The sequence below is a fragment of the Canis aureus genome, chromosome 7 (genome assembly GCF_053574225.1).
Source record: "Canis aureus isolate CA01 chromosome 7, VMU_Caureus_v.1.0, whole genome shotgun sequence".
Taxonomy (NCBI): domain Eukaryota; kingdom Metazoa; phylum Chordata; class Mammalia; order Carnivora; family Canidae; genus Canis; species Canis aureus.
In genome coordinates, this window is record NC_135617.1 from 14323664 (window position 1) to 14344600 (window position 20937).

General features: G+C 39.2%; 1 long non-coding RNA gene across 1 annotated transcript in view; it reads right to left on the bottom strand.

Annotated features, from left to right (window-relative positions):
* Positions 1 to 4520: 4520 nt before the first annotated feature.
* Positions 4521 to 20937, bottom strand: part of LOC144317080 (uncharacterized) — a 122774-nt gene continuing 106357 nt past the window's right edge. Inside the window, exons 6-10 of the long non-coding RNA XR_013382959.1 lie at positions 18705 to 18859; positions 17892 to 17940; positions 9486 to 9571; positions 7307 to 7400; positions 4521 to 4883 (exon numbers count right to left, since the gene is read on the bottom strand). This is a non-coding gene — a long non-coding RNA (uncharacterized LOC144317080). The remainder of the gene's footprint in view (positions 4884 to 7306; positions 7401 to 9485; positions 9572 to 17891; positions 17941 to 18704; positions 18860 to 20937) is intronic.

Genomic DNA, 20937 nt, shown 5'->3' on the forward strand with positions numbered 1-20937 from the left:
ATCTTGAAGACATGTTGGAGCACAAGCCACTCTTCCTAGGTCTTATTTCATGACTGTATTTCCAGAAGTTTTATGGCTTGTGAATAAATTCCCTTTTTGTCTGCGATAAAATTAAATTGCTATGTTTTAAGAAAGGTAATTAATTTGAGTTTTTCCTGCAATTTTCACACCATATGAACATGAATAAAGCTTTTCATGGCGTGTAAATTTATAAACTGTGATTATGGAAATGAATGGCAGTGACAGGTGTACATTTTATTTTGTTTACAGACTGGTCCCATTTACTTGAAAGTGATTTCACAGATTTTGGTTGAAGTTCAGATGCTTTTGCACTGGTATGAGAACTCTTTGGTGCTTCTGCTGGGGCAGCTTGGCAGAATTGATTTTATATCCTCATCAATGTCACAGTTCTTGAAATTAGAGAGTGTTTTGGCAAAAATAGTGGGTTCATATTTGCCAAGTCATTTTTTAATTCTCCTGAGGGGAACAGTACATGCATTTATAGGTGTTTCTAGAATACTATTTTAGAACAATATTGTCCTAAGTTTGTTGTATGGTCATTAGACCTTTGTGATTCTTTGGTTTAAAAAAAAAAAAAACCACCACAGATATCATGGATAAAAATGAAATTTGGAAATGCCTTATAGACTCCCAACAGTTTCCAGAAAATGTAAAAGTGTAGATTAGTGTAATGAGAGCTCTGAGGAGCCCTGCAGTCAAGAAGCATATTTAGTGTTTATTGAGCTCAACATTCCCAAATTAACTTGGCCACTCGATTTTCTGGTTTTTCATCTTCTAAAATCTATCAATGCCCCCTTTAGATCTACTTTGGGATACTCTGATCTTGATTTGGTAAATGGTAGGGAAGTTATAAAATCTGAATTCTGGGGATATGCTGAATGACAATGACCACTTTATGTGTGGTTTTGGTCATTCATGAGCAAAACCAGATCATGAACATACGTCTCTCCCCAACATTAATATTTTGTTCCTCAACCTGAAATAGTTCAATCAAATCAGTACTTTAAAAAAAAAAAAAAAACATTAAGACTGACAATAACTGGGACGCCTGCCTGGGTGGCCCAATGGTTGAGTGTCTGCCTTCGGCCCAGGGCATGATCCTGGAGACCCGGGATCTAGTCCTACCTTGGGCTCCCTGCGTGGAGCCTGCTTCTCCCTCTGCCCACCCCCCTCTCTTTCTGTGTGTGTGTGTGTCTCATGAATAAATAAATAAAATCTTTAAAAAAAAAAGACTGACTATAACCTTTACCTGGACTACCTATTTCATATTCTCCCACTTTCTGAGGAAAACCTAAAATAGCTCTTTAAAAAATTAAATAATGCACATTCATTATAGGGAATACAGATAAGGGAGGAAAAAATCACCCTGAATCCCTATACATACATATCTTGATGTATATTCCCCCTATATTTTTATTTGACTATAACTATGTATCAATTTTGTATTTGATACGTGCTATTTTTATAACCTATTTTTTTTCCACTCAGTGATACACAGTGACTGTGCTTCCATGCCACTCATCTGTAACATCATTGTTTTTTCATTGCACCCATGTGCCATACCTTTTAAAAGGCACAAAACATACAGCGGGTAAAGGGCCGTGTGTTGAAAAGGCTTCCACGTGTTCTTGTTAGGTGTGTGGCAGGGCAGGTCCTACACGGACACCACTGCAGTGCTGCAGGGGTGGAGGGGGGCGGAGGGGTCGGCTCTTCCTGGGGACGAATCCCTCAGCAGAGGGAAATCAAGGAGCAAACAGAAGCTGAGCACCCTGTCTGGGTCCGTCACCCCCCAGTCCTCTCCCCAACTCATCTTCCCAAATACTCCTGGGGCATGTCTCTGCTTGTGGGTGCACCTTCTCACAGGTTGGAAGGGGATGTTGGCCTTAGAGACCCTCTCTGCAGGGCCGAGCAGGAAAGTCAGACCCTCCGCCTATTAGGATATCTAATAGCCAAGCCCACCAGCCAGCCTTTAGCTGCCTGCCCTAGAGATGCCTAATGTCTATGCCACACCAGAAGCTCCCTTGAATGTCCCCCGATTGGATTCTGGTTTCTGGTCAAGCTCTGGAAACCCGTGTTCTGCTGCTGTGAGTTCTGATCTTGCAGTAGCCTGAACAGGTTGCTACTAAGGCTGGTACTAATTTGATTTGATCTGATATTTAAAATTACTCCTTGCGGACACGCTGTGCACACGTATGCCAAAGATTATAAGAAAGCTCCAGTAAAACAGGGGGACATGTAATAAGATTTTCTAAGGAAATGGAAATCAAAACTCATTATCTTTTCAAAAAAAGACTTCTCTAAAGACCCCAGTCTGAATCAAATGCTCCCTTACATACATTTCCCAACTATTTTGCACATTCCTAAGATTCCTGTCACCCTACAGTGTTCACCTGTGTGTGCCTGCGCAGGTGAGCACCTGAAGGAGATGCCACCCTGTTTTACCTGCTTATTTGTAATTTTCTGTAATCCAGCAGAGTCCCTAGACACTAGTTGTGGAGCAGGGAGCTTAGGGTCTTACTCCAATTTAGAGAAGTGGTTAAAGGCATGGAACCTACAGTTCAAGTCTCAGTTTGCTGTGACCTTGGGCAAGTTATTCAATCTCTCTGCTTGGGTTTCTCCATTTAAAAATGCAGATGATAATACTACCTGCTTTGCACGGTCATTCTGAGTAACAATGATTTGGATTTATAATGCACTTCTATGGGGGCCTGGGTGGTTCAGTCGGTTAAGCATCTGCCTTCAACTTTGGTCATGATTCCAGGGTCCTGGGATCGAGCCATGTGGGGCTTCTTGCTCTGGGGGTGAGGGGGAGGGGCAGGGGAAGGGATCCTGCTTCTCCTCTTCCCCCTGCTTGTGCTCTCTCTCTCTCTCTCAAATAAATAAAATCTTTAAAAAAAATAATGCACTTTGAATAATGTTTGGCATACAAAAGTATTGCATGGCTATTAATTTAATTTTACTTTAGTCATATCGAATTGCTACTGAAGCCTCTGTTTCTTTACAGGTGCAAGAGAAATATATTGGAAGTGGCCAGCACGGAGCCTGAAACGTGCTACAGGCTCGGTGGACACTTCCCGGGCCACACTTACAACCACTGTGTCCACTCATGAAAGCTTGAGATGGGGTGAGCATGAAAGTGCGCTGAAGGCGTGCCCGTTAGCAACTTCTTGCGCCTCTTGCTTCCAAGCCCTCTTCCCTGCACATCTGTAGTGGTCGTGCAGTTGGCTACTGCAGTTAAGTTATACCACCAGGTTGTTGTGGCTGTTTCTCAGGAGGAGAGATCAGATGTGTGTGTGTGTGTGTGTGTGTGTGTGTGTGTGTGTGTGTGTGGCAGGGGAGGAGGGCGATCACTCATGTGAAAACAGTAGGAAATGCTCAACCCTGCGTCCCCTCCACCCTTTCTCTCCCAAGCTGTGACACTTTGTAATGTAGGTAAGAGAAGAAATCATAGTGGGGTCTTTGGATTGGAGATGGGAAGGAGGCCCATTTTTAATGGCATTGAAATAAGAGGTAAGCCTAAACCCACCATTGCTTATTTATGGCTGTAGTTATTTCTCTCTGGTACATCCCAGAGGGTTACTTTCTGTTGTTAATTGGAACTTCTAAGCCATTTTTATTTACAAAGTGTTTTACAGTCATTGGTATTGATGACTTATAATTCCCCCATGAGTTAGGTGTCAGGATGAGGCATTGACACAGGCTCCACTCTCAGGAAGCTGAGACGTGAGGGTGGATAAATCTGCCCGCCCCTCCCACACAGCAGCCATGGGGTCCCGTTTTGCTTTGTTGTGGCTTGTCAGACCAGTATTACCTTCTCCATGTGCTCCGATAGCCACTACGATCGGATTCCGGAATAAAGGGTCTTTAGAGGAGGGTCGGAGGGAACCTGCGACACTCGGCACGCTTATTTTGTTTTTTAAAGAAGACAAACAACTGCCTGTTTATTGTTAAATTTGTAGTGCCAGTCATGACAAGCATAAGGATAGTAACACTTTTGCCAGCAGGGTGCTTATCTGTTTTACTAGTTCAGAAGGACTTGATTGATGTGAAAGGCCAAGGTCTCAGTGAAGATAATTTAGCCATTTCCATACAGTTTATGCTTGTGTTAGTTGTATCCTGCAGGGGAGTCCCAGGGGGTGGCTTCCCTGACCTTCCCTCTAAAAGGTAACACATAGGAGATTCCTGAAGGAACCATCATCTAACAAGACTAATGATGGCTTCCATGCCTATTATCATTCAGAGACATAGAAAGAGGCTTTAGAAATGCAGTACCACATTCCTCCCTTGATGTTGCACATGATCTATTAAGGCGTTATGTGGCAGATAAATTAATCATTAAAAACTTACTGTTAAGTCTTTACAAATAATAACCAGGTGTACCTTGATTATCTTTGATCTCAATATATATTTTTTCTGTCACTAAACAGATGATACATAGCAGTTTGTTTTACTGACTTTTCTGAAGGACCCAAAGAAAGAAGGCTAAAAATCTCCAGCACTTTCTTCTGCTTTTTTTTTTTTTTTTTTTAAAGTTAGAAGGGCTACAAAGAAGTTTTTCACTCAGTAATAGCTCATGACAGCCAGGATCACTTTTTCATATTGCTTTGCTGGGATGTGAGTATAAAGCATCTTCCCTGTTTATTATTCTAGCCATCCTCCCAGTTGATTTATTTCTCCCATTCACTGCTACTTAGTATTTAAAAGTTCTGACCAAGGGACACGCTCCACATCTTGTGTGCATTAGGTGTTCCATGATACACTGGATTCCACTTACTGCCATCACTTTGGATTGAGGTGGATTTTTTTTTCAATATCATATGTTTTTTCATCACATTAACCACTTCCAGAGCTAATAACATTTTCTACATTCCAAAAAGAAAAGAAAAAAAAATGAGAAGATGAAATAATACAAATACAACAATCAAGCTAGATATACATAAGACAAATGAAAATGCATTACAACACAGAACAGGTTTAGTACCATAAATGATGTAATGATTAAATCATTCTTAAGTGATTTAATATGCTTCTGGGGAAACTCACGTTAATAGAAATTGCTTGAGTAACTGATAAATTCAGACACGGCACTAGGAATGTGGTGATGGAGATGAGTGGTAACAGGAGGGGAAGAGGTGTCCTTCCACAGGCAGTAGGTTTTGTAAAGCTTAAGACAGCAAGTTTGGTTGAAATTCTTGTTCTCACCACATATCTCTACAGTTTACTCCCTTAGGAAATACATGCTTTTATTAAAGGTTAGTTTAGAGAGGTAAAAGTTTTAATTTAGCCTTTCAAAAATTATTTTTGAAAATCTTTCCTTTGGAGATGTGGAATCTTCAATATCTTAAGGACTATTTTATGGTTGGGTATTGAAATATGGGGATTACTTCAGAGGGAGAATTAAGATTTTTTTTCTGGTTTGTTTAATACAATATACGTGAAAAGGATTCTTTATTCCCTCTGAATTCTGAGAAATTGATGGTGATGATGTGCATTTTTACTTTTTAAAACTTATGTAGAACATGATTAATAGGAAGACAAAAAAACAACCATATCTTCATAAAAATGCCAATTACAACAAGAACATACTAAGGCTATTGATATAACTTAATGTTTTCTTTAAAATCAAAATGTTAAAAAAATAAAAATAAAAAAAAAATAAAATCAAAATGTTGGGGCACCTGGGTGGCTCAGTGGTTGACAGTCTGCCTTCAGTCATGGTGTGATCCCAGAGTCCTGGGATCGAGTCCCACATCAGGCTTCCTGCAGGGAGCCTGCTTCTCCCTCTGCCTATATCTCTGCCTCTCTCTGTGTGTCTCTCATGAATAAATAAATAAAATCTTTAAACTACATAAAATAAAATAAAATGTTTTTGAAGGGACCGATAACTATTATGAACTGTGATAATAGCAAAAATTTATCAAACATCAAAACTGTTCTAAGTGCTTCACATGTGCTGCTACCTCATTTTACTATCATAATATTATAATCTAGTATTATTTTTCCCTGTATAGAGGCAAAGAGAGATGAAATAATTTTTTAAAGATTATTTATTTATTCAGAAAGAGAGAGAGAGAGGCAGAGACACAGGCAGAGAGAGAAGCAGGCTCCATGCAGGGAGCCCAGCGTGGGACTCGATCCCGGGTCCCCAGGATCACACCCCAGGCCGAGGGCGGCACTAAACAGCTGCAGCTGCACCACCAGGGCTGCCCCCCCCTTTTTTTTTTTTGAAATAAATTTCCCAAGAACATATGACTAGGGAGGAATAGAGCAGTGATGGATGAGAAAGTAAATATTGTCTTCTTTTTTTAAAGATTTTATTTATTCATGAGAGACACAAAAAGAGAGAGGCAGAGACAGGCAGAGGGAGAAGCAAGCTCCCCTCAGGGAGCCCCATGTGGGACTCGATCCCTGAACTCCAGGATCACAGCTTGAGCCAAAAGCAGAGCTCAACTGCTGAGCCACCCAGGCGTCCCAAAAAGTAAATATTTTCTACTGAACAAAGTACAATGCCTTGATGATGTTTTTCTTTTTCTTTTCTTGGTAATACTGACAGTCCATCCAGTGCCATTCTGGCATCTTAGATTGATAAAACTGAGGTCCAGAGAAGTTAAGTGGTTTGCTTAAGGTCACACAGCAAATTAATGGTAAACAGGGAAAGCTCTTCAGCACTCTACCATGGTATCTGAATTGGACCTATTTGGCAGCCTACATTGGACTGGAGTGGTACCAGTGGTAAACGGGTCCCACTCTAAGAGCAGAAAGTAAGGTTATCTGGCTAAATAAAATCAACCCCCTCTTCAGTTAAAAACAAGACACCTTGGGAGTAGAGTAAGAGCATGAGTCAGAATGAACCTGAGGTGAATTTATGGAGCAAATGACAATTTCTTGGGTATGATCCTAACATCCTACTCCTAACTACATCTTCATCCCTTTCCTGCACTATTCAGTGACTTGAATTCAGATTCATTATGCTTATCCTGACTGAAATCCAGTCTCCCTGTATGGTCATCAACTTTAAAGTGTGAGTGCTTTAATAATCCCTTTCTGGGATTTTAAAGAGACCAGCTAAAAAGATCATTGCATGTGGATCTTTTTAGTATTGTAGCATCTAGAGACAGAAACTAATTTAATATAAGAGAGGCTTCCAAGTATTCTTCAATTCAGATAATATAAACAGCCACTTTTTCTTTTGTGAATATACGTCTGACCCTAAAAAAGGTAATGAAAATTTTCGGGGAGAACATTTACAATAGGCATGGTAATTATATATTTATTTTAAGATTACCTATCTTTGAGATGCTCAATCATGGTCAGATTTTAAAAATAAAATCAACTCTTCGACTATTATCCAGTATAGTAGAACCTCGCCAATTAAATTCCTGGAGATAAAATAGAAGCACAGGGAAGTTACTTCTTATAGAAAAAAGTCAGGGTAAAGATGGAACCTTTCTGATTCCAATTTGTATGAGCCAGTATGCCATTTTATTTGGTAATAGTTACAGGGATAGGAGAGGACACTGGGAATATATAACTCTTGGACTTCAGACTAAGATAATTTGAGTTCTTAGATTACTGGGCTAATCTGACTAAACACTAATTTTCTGGGTTCTTATTCTTGTAAATGAGTGCATGTTCATGTGGAAAACACAGACTTCAGACAAAAACATCTTATATCCCTTCCTATCTTCCCTAAACCCAGTGAAGAAGAAAATTAAGGATTTCTACCCTAAGAAGAAAGTAATTCCTCCTTATTAAAGAAATAAAGTTGTCAGATTTACTAAAGAAAATTACAGGATGGTCAGTTATATTTGAGTTTAAGAAAAAGAATGTATTTTTTTTTTTTTTAGTACGTGTCCCATGAAATATTCGGATGTAGCGTATTTTATCCGACAACTCTCAAGAGGAACCCTGAGCCCACTCCTAGTGGAAAGGGGGTGTGGGCACTGACCAGCAACCTGTGGGTCCCCGTGGAAGTGGCTGCCTCATCAGGGCTCTGGAAGAGCAGTTCTTCTGCCAACAGATCTTGGTCTGTGCAGTAGTACAAGCACTGCCTGAGTGTCTGTCTTGTCTCAGGCTGTGCTTGGAGAGATGGTCATTGCAGGTTGGCCATGTATGGGGCCAAATTCATGTAGGGGAAGTGGCCAGGCCTTCAGGAACTGGACCACAGAGACAAAATTAATCCTTCAATTTTTTTACGCTATTTTGATGGAGGCCATTCTTACATTTTAAGCATGGCATTGATGTTTATATTCAAACTACTGCATTGTAATCCAGTCATGTTAGCTGGATTATATTCAAGGTCTACAGGTTTCATCTAATTTAGGATATAATTTGCTGACCAAAGAAAAAAATTTTATTACAAAGAAGTATTTGTTGTGGGCCTCCTGCACAGTCTTCCAAGGGGGATTTCTTCTAGGTACTCTTCCCAACTCTACGGTACTTCACGGTAACCAAGTGAAAATCATTTGTCCTTCTCAGTCTTGGCTTTCTTATCATCCTTATGTGAAGTATAGGAAGTGAAGCGGTTTGAGGGAGAAGACTCAGCTGAATGATATTATAACTGGAGCTAAGAAGTGATGACTTGTCTGGCAACTACTCAAATGAAAATTGGTGATTTCTAAAAAATGGTAAAACAGTTCCCCCGAGTGATTTTATTCCCACCACTGGCTATTTATGATTTTTAAAAATATATATAAACTAGAAGATGCAAAACATTTATAAGGGGAACCCTGGGTGGCTCAGTGGTTTAGTGCCTGCCTTCGGCCCCAGGAGTGATCCTGGAGACCATGGATGGAGTCCCACGTCGGGCTCCCTATATGGGGCCTGCTTCTCCCTCTGCCTGTGTCTCTGCCTCTCTGTCTCTCTCTCTCTCTACTCTCTGTGTCCCTCATGAATAAATAAATAAAATCTTTAAAAAGAAACATTTTTAAAAAAACATTTATAAAGATTTTAAATGTGTAGTATTTAAAATAAAACCCTCATCACCTTTTTTTTTTTTTAATCTGATGAGCTATTTTAGCCAAGAACAGTAAATTAACATAAATTGGCCTGTGGCTTGAACACTAAGAATCAGATTTTGACAAATCAATACAATAAAAAGCATGTTAGGACCATTAAACAAAAGAGAAAAGCCAAAGAACTCTATAGAAAGGCATGTTTTCCAGCATAGCAGTTTTCAAGTGCTCAATGTTCTTTTCCTGCGGCATATGAAGGGCACCTAGTGCCCCCTAGCTGAGGAATCTATGTAGTTTCCCGCCCTTCCCCCACTTGACAGACAGCTGGTGTTCTTGGCGCCTCTGTCCCTGCACACCGGTAGCTCTTGGGAGAGAGCAGCTCTCCCTGCAGCAAAGTGCACCGCTGATGTAGGCTCTCTCTCTGCCTTGTCTTTTGTGTGTTTTTGCAATCAAAACTAACATCTTCTTGTCTCTCTCTTTCTTAGTGATTTGTTTCCCTCCAATACTTACATCCAAAAGGAAGATGCTCAGAGTGATAAAGTGGTCCAGAGCCTCTAACGCTGCAGTGATGAGGCATGAGGAGCATACATTATCCCCTGGAAATCAAGTGCATTGTGAGTCAGGGCTTGGGAAAGCAGCTCAGTGTGTACCTGCAGGTTTCCTTACTGGGCCATTGTTCTATTAGTTTGTTAGAAATTAAGACAAGCGTCTGTATGGGAAAAACTTTTTTAAAAATCTTGCAAGAAAATACACTAAGGTGGTTACCTTTGAATGAGTGACTATGGTTGATTTTTTTGAATTGATATTTGCTATAATTTAAAAGGTTCTAAGATAAACACATAACTTTATAGGTCAAAAAAATAATAAACTGTAATAAAGCAAAAGGAATGTGAGGTTACGTATTCTGAGTTTGTCTTTCCTTAGGTTTCAGGAGTTCTGTATAAACTTGCTACCTTTGTGAGCTTCCATGGTTGAATCAATTCAATGCATTACCATGCAGCAGCAGTTTCTATCTTCAAAGACCTAAAGCAGGAGAAGATTGCAGAGCCCCCTTGGACCCTTGCAGCTCTAGAGTAGGATGTAATGAGTATGTCTCTTGAACTAAGAGAGTAGTGGTTGGCTCTAAACCACCTGGGCTGAGTGAGCTTTCGTAGCACATCATGTGGCAGTTGAATGTGGAAGTCACTTTTGAACATACAGAAATGGGTCCCTTAAATGAAATGCAAAATTATGGGTAGTAAATGGATTGTCCAAATATATCCATTCCCCTTTTCTTCCTGAGTGTTGCAGAATCTCTGTGGTGAAGTCAGAGGCTGTATGAATTTTGTACAGTTTTCCCCCAGAAGTGCCTGGCACATTGTAGACGTTCAGTGAACTTCTCTTGAATGAATGAAATGTAAACTGAGTCAAAATTTCATCACATCTGATCAGAATCCAATTACCTGAGCAAGCACATGTTAAAAGACATCTAGCACAAACCCAGGACAATATGGGCATTCAGTAAGTGCTAGATAAATGCCTTCCCTATAGACCTCAGGTTTTTCTGCTTTCTATAAATCTGTGCTCTTTCTAGAAGATAGTAGTTACCAAATGGCAGTGTGTGTGCCTTTGAAGATGTTAACAAGCGATTAAAGAAATACATATAAAAGTTCCAGGGCCAAATAAGTTTGGGGAATGGTGCCTACCTTATTTTGCCCTTAGAAAATTTCCACTTACAAAACATTTGAAAAATACAGCAGTAAAGCAGCTCGTTTAACCATTTTCAAAAATATTTTTATCTCCACGAAAGTTATGTATGCATCTAGTTCTCCAGTGTTTGTTATGGAAAGTAGAAATCCTTCACCCCAGCTTTACGTTCCCCACTTCCCAGAGGCACTATTGATTCTGTTAGCATTACTTTCAGTATCTCTAAATAGCCCTAAACAACTATTTGTACTCCCACTTTTTGATATATTGGTTTTAGGTATTATCTATTGACTTTGACAATGGAAGTATTAAGAAAAAGGGCTCAGACAGTGCCACAGCAGCAAACAGTGCAGGCTGAGACTCATACGTGGAAGGACTAGCAGGATACACAGTTTCTTGGCATCAAATGGAGAGTTCTGCTTAGGCGAGCATAGCCAGACACAAGGATGTGCTCTGGAGAGGGGCAGCTCCATCACACCAGTTGCTTTCTTCTTATGGGGGCTTTGCTGGTAGGGTTGTGGTGGGGGCAGAGGATGTGACAGTGGGTTTTATACAAATAAGGGTGGTGTTGCCTGTGGAGATCAGCATTTTGTAGCTTTATGCCAGTTGCCTAGGAGAGTCGAATACCAGTCTTGAAAGATCCTGGGAGGAAGGAAACATTGGTCCCAAAAGGCTCATTGGCAGATAACCAGAGAAAACTGCAGGGTTCACCAGTGGACAATCCAGTAGGACTCTTTTACTCCACTGCCTCATCCTCTTGGTAGTTATTTCACACTTTGGTTAGATCAATATTCAGTGTATTCATTATTATGACCATTTGAAACGCTATTCAGGGTCGACCCATATAATACCTTTGATTAATTTATCCTCCTGTACAACTTCTAGTTTTCCCTGGGGTTATTTTACTGTTTTATGTTTGCAAAGTTCTTTATGACTAATTTTTCCAAACTCTCCCTCATTTGTATAACCTTCCTCTCAGTATGTTCAAGCACATTAAGCATTCCCTCAGTTTTATCTTCTTAAAGACATCTCTTCCAGAACCTTCAGGTCTCTAGTCTGACCGTCTTGCCCTCAATGCCTGTTTCACCCAGTGGCTTAGTTTCTCATCATTGTAGTGGTCACTGTTGGCACCCTGCTCAGATTCTCTTACAGGGCTGGGGTGCCTATCTTGCAGTTGCTATATATGCCAGTGCCTCACAGATGCTCCTTCCCCAATAAATTATCTGAAGTCAAACGGGAGCCATTTCAACTAAGAGGTTACACCCCTCCCATGGTCAATACTGGATTGACCCAGGATACAAAAGTCTGGTCTCCTTGCCTTTAGGTGCAATTTATGCAGCTGTGCTCCCCATAGGATGATGCTGAGCTGTTCTTCAGCTGCGTCCTCATCTTTGCCTCCTTCCCCCACCCTATTCTGTTTCCCTCTTCTGCTTTTTCCTGAGAGCTCTGCTCCAATAAGTCACAGGCACATGAATTTCTGTTTCAGGCTCTGCCCTGGGAACCTGACCTATGACAACCATCACCCTGAGGGGTCTTTTCACATTTCTCTTGAGTTGAATTTTTCATAGTTCGCTCTTATTTTGTGGAATTGTGTCTTCCTCCCTCTTGGTTTATTTTCTTGGTTAAAGGCATCCTTTTGTCATTTCCTGAGAATAGTTGCATGGGAGATAAGTTTTTAGTTCTTGAATGACTTAAAATATTGTAGGCCACTCTCATACATGATCAATAGTTTAGCTTGGTATAGAATTTTAAATTGGCAATCATTTTCCATCAGAATTTTAAAGTCAAGGTTCTATCCCTTCTAGTTTCCAGTGTTGTTGAGAAGTCTGATGACTTTTGATTCCTGAATCTTCTTTGTGTTACCTTTTTAGCCCTCACTGGATTCTCTTGAGATCTGTTCTCTGCCCGAGTATTCTGCAGTTTCTCGGTGATATAGATTGATATGGATCTACTTTTTGTGCATTGTGTTAAGTATGCAATGGACTCTTTCAATCTGTCCATTTATGTGCTTTAGTTTGGGAAATTTTCCTGAATCATTTCTTAGAAGATTTTACACCTAACTTTTTTCTCTTCTTCTTGCTGTGATTCTTATTATTTGGATGTTATAATTCTTTAATTGATTCTTTTTTTAAAAAAATTTTTTCTTATTTAGCCTTTTGTTCTACTTTCTGGGAGACTTTTTTTTTTCTTCAATTTTATCCTCCAGTTCTCAATTGAATTTTTTATTTCGGTAATCATATTTTTTTTTTTGGTAATCATATTTTTAATCTCAAAAGCCATAATTCTTTGTTCCATTTTTAAGGTATTCTCTTGCTTTATGAACTCAAGATATATGTCTTATCTATCTGAAGGGTTAACGATAAATTTTGGATTTTTTCTTGTATAGTTTCTTTTTTTTCTCCAAATTTCTTTCTTGTTACCATTATTGTTGTGATTGTTATAGCTCAAATATCTCTCAAATTTCTGGTAGTTTTGGCTGACCTCTTAACTTTGAGAGTGAAGCTCTATAGAGTTGTTTGTTACCTCTATGTGCTTGGCCAGGACTCTTCAACCCTGTGCTTCCCTGTAGGGTTATTGGGCTGTGCCAATTATTATATTGCTTAATATATACATTCAGCTATATGTAACATAAAATTTAAAGAAGAATGGTTTAAACAAGGAAAAGCTTATTTATATCAAATGCATGTTTGGGCTTAGCATAACACTCCAGGACCCAGACATCTTCTATCTTGTTGCTCTACTATTTTGTGGATGTACAAGAAGGCTCAGCACCATGTCTACATTCTAATCCACAAGAAAATGGAAGAAGGGAGGAAAAGTTTTACATAGAACATCTGCTTACATCACATTGGCCAGAAATATTGGCCACATCTCACGGCAAAGGAGGTTGGCCTTTTACAAAATATGTATAGCCATATGACTAATTTAAAATAATGTTACTATATAATAAGGGAAGAATGGATATTAGGATGCAACTAAAAGGTGATGGCATAGTCAATATCTTTTTTTTAATAATATATTTATTTTTTATTGGTGTTCAATTTGCCAACATACAGAATAACACCGTTAAGTGCCCCCCTCAGTGCCCACCACCCAGTCACCCCCACTCCTTGCCCTCCTCCCCTTCCACCACCCCTAGTTTGTTTCCCAGAGTTAGGAGTCTTCCATGTTCTGTCTCCCTTTCTGATATTTCCTACCCATTTCTTCTCCCTTCCCCTCTATTCCCTTTCACCATTATTTATATTCCCCAAATGAATGAGACCATATAATGTTTGTCAATATCTTTAAGGCATTTTCTTTGGGCTGGTCAAATCTTCCAGAAAAGATTCTTCCAAAATCCTGACTAGAATGTTTTAACCCTGGTTGTTAGAGTTCTGGGAATTGAATGAGACCAAAACAAAACAAAACAAAACAAAATAAAACAAAACAAAGACCCAAAATAGCAATAGTGATAGTAGTGGGGACTGGCAATCATTTATTTATTTTATGTAATTATTTATGTATTATTTTAATTGAATTTAATTTTAATTTTTAATTGTAATTTTCAAATTTAATTTTATTTAATTATTAAATATTTATTATTTTATTTAATGTGGATAATTCTGGTTCTCTAATCCAAACACCAGAGCTCCAGAAAATCTAGCCTTGGCTTGGGGTGGGTTGTTGGTTTTTCTGCATGGAGTGGTGAGGAGGTCTGAGAATCTCATTTTCGACCAATCTTTGTTTTCAGTCCTATCTTCACTTCTAGTTTCAGAAGTGTTGCTTCCAACTTATGAGTCCAGCAAAAATTGGGTTGCTTCTCAGCTTTCCTCACTCTTAATTTAGAATTCAGTTTTCTCAAGTCTCCCAAGACATTAGCCACTCATTCATCTGCTTTATATCTTCCAAAATTTGGGTTTTGTTGACTTCTCACCCATTCTCTTTGACAGGTTTATACTTAAAAAAAAAAAATCCCTTACTTTTGTTTTTGTGGGAAAGAATAGAAATAACTTCAGAGTTTCAACCCATTATCATTAACCTAAAACCTGAATTCTTTAAAGCCTTTTGTTTCAATACTTCACTTCTTTTCTTCTTGGAGTACCTAATAACATTTCCTAAGGAAAGTATAATTTGATGTGATGATGATGGTGATGGTGATGATGATATCCAACATATAGTGAGTCCTTACTGGTTCTTACTAAGTACTTCACCTTTTATTTCCAGGACTGACATGAAAGCCAATTACACAGGTTCTACTGCCCTTAGACCTAGACATGTAGGCTCCTGCACCAGGACTTGAGCTCAAGGGGTCCTATACTTTGAGAATGCCTTCTTTAATAATTTTTAAGAATTTCTCTGGGCCTTGGGACCAACCAGTGCTGGCATTGCCAGGGTATTGCAAACTCTACTTAGAACCCATGTGTGCTATGGCTCCAGTTTCTTCCATTTAGGGCATTTTCTGGCCCTCTATCCCTTGTGTTAGGTTGACCAGATGCCCTAAGGAACTCTGTAACTCATACCAGTAGACTCATTCCAGGGCCTGGTGGCCAGTCTGGTTCTAGTGGGCTGCCCTGGTGAGCTGATCCAGCTGACTGCAGCAGCATTCTTTCTCAGAATCATGTAAGATTAGATCAGGAGAATGTGGCTGACATGCTAATTTGGGGGGACTCTGACTCAGAGGATAAAGAATCTGGACTTACACTGTGCAGTAAACAAATGTTCATGTTCCCTTTCTCTCCTATTATTAATTTTTCATGATAAATCACAGGGGACTGTGAATATTCTTCATCCTGTGTCCAACTGAGTAAGAGTTACCCCACACCAATATGTCAAAGGCAAGTCTTACCCAGAATATACAAGAAAATGTAAATGATAGTTCATTTTATGGCCATGTCAAACTTACCATTTGGAACTTTATAGTGTAAATGTACAGTGACAAATCTTCCAGCCATGTTTCCTCTTGAACTCTTTTGACTGCAATCATTAACCCCTAGAATGTTATCTCTCTCAACCTTGACTGCACCTCTGACTTTCCACATCGCCACCAATGGGGAAGGAAGGTAGGCAAGGAATCTATGGGCAAATTGAGAAAAGTAGTCCCTATACATACCAATACCTCTAGTGGTGATTTCAGCTGGTTCTAATCATTCAGTGCCCTATGCCCTACCAATCACTGTGTTTTCTGAACATCAATCCTTGTTACTTCATGTAACTTTGTTTTGTTGTTGCACTAATATAACTGAAGGTCAAATGGATGAAGTATTTTGCCTAAATTTGCAAGCTAAGAAGTAAATGCCAGTGCAAGGATGTTACCCTAGGGCTGTCTGACTCTAGAACTTGCTTTTCAGGGTATACTCTACTACCTCTAAGATCCAAAAACACCAATGTAGAGTTTAGACATATTTTCCCCCAAAAGAATCCATTGCACTTTTTGGTACTCTGTACTTCAATTAAAGTAGTTAGTTTGCTGTATTATACTTTAAAATGATAACTCTATGTATCTGAAGTCTCTAAAAGAGAGAATAAAATGGATATATATGAAACAATAAAAGGCTCAGAACATGGTGTAGTGAAAAAGTGCTTGGGCTTTTGACTCACACCAAAGGAAGTCCCAATTCCAGAAAGTTATTTTGACTTTCTATGTATCATTTTTCTCATCCATGAAAGAGAAATGTTAAGTATCTATCTCAGTAATTAACAGTAGGCATTAAATAAGATTCCATGGATAAAACATAGCAACTGTATATGTAGGCACTCAATGAATCTATTTTGTCTTCCCCAACTCCCAAACACACACTTATGGATATGGATAATTCTGGTTTACACACCTATCCGGAGAAACCAATCTCTGTCATCGTATACCCTTGTGTCCTATCAGAGACATATAAAATGAAATAGTCAGGGACATAACACACTTATGTTAAGTTTCTTATCTTTGCTTACTTAATTTTGCCAAATGGCTTAATGACACATCTAAATTTCTAGAAAATCTGTTGAGTATAACCTATGGCTGAGTCACTGTTTTTCAATGTTCAGACCCTGGAGCAAGCAGGAAAAAAAAAGTCACAGAATACTTGTTAAAAACAAGCTTTGAAACTTTAAGAAAAAGAAAGGAAAACAAAAAAGCATAGATTTTTGGGATATCTATAGTTTGCGAGATTTACATTTGGAGACATTTTGAGCATGGAAGACATGTGAGGGCAAAAGTTATTTTTTATGGTAACTTAGCTTTTAGTGAGTTTGCAAAAGCAAAGTTGGAGAGTTTTTTGAGATCCAAGTGCCAAGATTTATAGACAGCAGCTGGCTAGTATGATCCTCACATTTCCAAGCCCAGTAGACATATAGAAACAAACTAGTTTATGAATACAATCTTGGGAGAAAACCAATCAGAAATTTTGCTGCTACTCTTTGGTTTCTGTGTTGTCCTCTTCCCTTTCCTGCCACCACTGTCTACTTGCAGAGCATACCATCCTGGGCACTAGGCCTATGAGAAAGGTTTTTCATATTCACGCACCACTGGCTTTCCCCGTAAAATGTGAAGATGGATTCCTCTTGGAGCTGCTCTCCACAGGCCTGGTCACATGTGTAGAGAAAGAGTAATTGCTCTATAGATCTTGTATGGGCAAATACTTTTGCTGAATGTTTACTATCTGAAAAATAATATTTTATTGTTCAAAGGTGAAAAAGACCCTTTTGGGGCTTCTGTTGGAACTAAATTACATGAATTCTTACCCTTTTTCCGTGGGAAAGTAACTTTTTAAAAAAATTTTCCAATTTATTTTCATTCTTAAAGTCTAAGTCTTCATACCAGTCATGGCCACCCTGCTTTACTCACCTAAGTAAAAACATTTATATTCATGATGATTACATTCTGACTATAATTTAGTGAACAAGAAAATATTCTGGAAGAGAGAAATGTAGCATTCTATAAGCACTGTAGAAGTAGAAATTTTCTTTTACTTTGTGGTTCTAACATATACTTTCTATAGAGGGAATAACTTCTGCAAAGGCAACTCAAAAGACCTAAAATTAGCACCACATCTTTGATCCAATAGACTATAGTATCCAAAGATTAGAATATAATGAGCCTACATATTTTCTCATCAGTACTTTCATAAGGGAAATAGATAATTGAAAATTAAACTCTTACTAATAGGATGCTGGATATTGGGTTTGTATCTTTTGAAAAGACAAGAGAAAGTAAATTATAAATCAAATCAAGTTTTAAAGTCATAATGGAATCATGCTTACTTGAAATGTGTGTTCATGCACAGGCCCGATAGACTGCCCATAACATTATCTAGCAAAGACAAGAGTCAGAGAGAAACTGTTTATTGTGGGGAGTCGCTAAACACATATATACTTCAAAACAGGACGACAGATGTGGAGCAGCTGCTCATTATCCACAAGGAAGCGGGAGTCTGCCTTCTTTGAAATTATTTATAAGCTGCTTCATGTTTAGTTCTAATATTTTTTTCTTTTGGGTAAATAGAATTAAGCATTCATGATCAGAATTTTAAAGTATATACTGATTTGCAACAACAACACTCACATATATCGCATTATCAAAATGCTTCACACTTTAATTACAGCAATATTCATGAGGGTCCTGATATAGTAGTCATTATAATAAACACTTATCAAATGCTTACTGTGTGCCGGGCAGCACTCTAAGTAATTTAACTCATTTGATCTTCACAACTACCTTCAGAGGCAGGTACTATTCTCATTCTTATGTCTCGAAGCTCAGAGAGGTTATTAAACTTGCCCAAGATCACACAGCTAGTAAATGGTGTTGCCTCAATTCAAACACTAGCATTCTGACTCCAGAATCGATACTTGGCTAAGCCATCATATTGTATATCGCTGTTCATAAAACAAAATATAGACTATTTCAGGTGTGTACGTTACATAGTGTGTGACAATTGTTGCCTTAAAAGAGAAATTTTCTGACCAACAGGATTATCAGTCAGAATAAGCTTGGTTAAGATGTGGACTCAAAATGACACAATAGCACCACATGCCCAAGCCAGGTCAGCAAGAGGCTCTGCTCCCCCGACTTACCTAGGGACCTGGACCTCCGTTTTCTCTGGCAATAGAAGACAGGATAGGATGTAGCAGGACACAACGGTTCCTAAATTTCCCAGAAGTCTCACATTTCACATTCGCTTACATTCCATTGGATGAAACTAGTCACTTGGCCACATTTACCTGCAAAGCTGTTGAGAAAAGTAAGTAATGGGTAGAAAAATATTAGAAAAAAAGCCACTGAAGTCAAATAAGAATAAAAAGATTGCTAAGAAGCATTTAGCTACTCTGAATGTTAGCTACTCTAAATGTTGACAGAAATTTAGGAGACACAGGATGTCCAAACTTCCACAAAGCATTTGACACCAGTGTCAAGTGGACAAGCCAGAAAAATGATGACTGGAAGGTCTTGTGGCTAAAGAGTAAGGCTGGCCCCTGAGGACACAACTGGACACAGGGCAGCTCCTTGCAGAGGCCCCAGCCTGCTCACCACTTCTAAATCCAGAAGCACCTGTTGGCAGGCACCTCTGAAATTTCAGGTGTCTCACCAACTATAGCGATGTTTAAATCAGATTGCTAAATTATTAATGTAGAATAACCATAAAAGTGGAGCAATCTTCTTATTTTGGCTGATAAATTCTATACTCTGGTAGATTTATCAATTCTGAATTATACATAAATTCTGAGCAAATAGAGCGAATTGATTGTTTTGGTTATCATTGGTTTAAAACTAGGAGAGCCCTGAGCTATGCCAGACTACAAAGGCAGGTCCACACATGAGATGAGACATTGGTGAGAATGATATATTGGATACAGCCAAGCCTGCTTTGAGTTGGTCTGCCGGCAAGTAGAGGGCAGGGGAGGGCACACTAGATCAAGGATTCATGAGGGAACAAGTGGATGTGGCTCTGGGTTCTTCCCTGGTCCTCACAGAGACACACCCTGTCATCTCAGCAGATGATGAGAAGTGTGGATTCTGTTGGGTTGGAGGGACCCAGAACTTGAAGTTCACTGTCCTCATATAGTCTAGGGTTGAGGAAAGGGAGTAGCAGCAGGCAGAGGACATTTCAACCGTGTCCGTGCCATAAGAATCTCACATCTGAGTTCCAGATCCATCATTTTTTCTTTTTTTTTTTTAATTTTGGTAAAATACACATAACATAAAGTTTGTCATTTTAATCACTTTTAAGTGTACGGTTCAGCGACATTCAGTGATTCACATTATTTTTTTAAAGGTTTTATTTATTTATTCATGAGAGACACAGAGAGAGAAAGAGAGGCAGAGCCACAGGCAGAGGGAGAAGCAGGCTGTATGCAGGGAGCCTGACTTGGGACTCGATCCCGGGACTCCGGGATCACGCCCTGGGCTGAAGGCGACGCTAAATGGCTGAGCCACCCAGACTGCCCAGCAATTCACATTATTAAACAACCATCACCACTCTCTCTCTCTAGTACTTTTTCACCATCCCAACCAGAAACTCTTGACCCATGAAACCATAATTCCTCTTATAAATTTTTTTTCTTACTGAAATATAATTGACATACAGTATCCTATTGGTTTTAGATGTTCATCATAGCAATTCATTATTTTTGTACATTACAAAATGATCCCATCAATAAGTCTAGTTGCCATCTGTCACTATAGCAAAGTTATTACAGTATTATTGACTATATTCCCTATGCTGTGCTCCTCATCCCCATATTATTTACACCAAAGTTACGAAGACCTAGGTGCCCCCTGTTTTATTTCTTGTCTGTCTGATGCCTGCCACAAGACTGTACTCATGTACATCTGGCTATACCTGCCTGAAGGACTGAATGCTCAGTTAGGCATTCAGGTTAGGTTAGGTTAGGGCTGGAGGCACACAGAATAAATGTCTATGCTCCCTGGCACTTTTCACCAGCACACGAACATCTGCTCCCTCCGTGACCACATTCTTTCTTGCAATTTAGTATTTATACCAAGTTTGGACAATAAATATATTGATTCTTAGTCCATTCGGGTTGCTATAACAAAATACCAGAGATTTGGTAGCTTATAAACAACAGAAATTTATTTTTCACCATTCTGGAGGCTGGCAGGTGCAAGATCAAGATACCAGCAGATTTGGTGACTTGTGAGGGCCCACTTTCTGGTTCATAAGCAGCATCTTTTGCTGCATCCTTATAGGGTAGGAAAGGGGCCAAGGGAGTTTTCTTGGGCCTCTTTCACATGGGCACTAATTTCCTCATAAGGTTTCTGTCCTTATGACTTAATCACCTCTCAAAG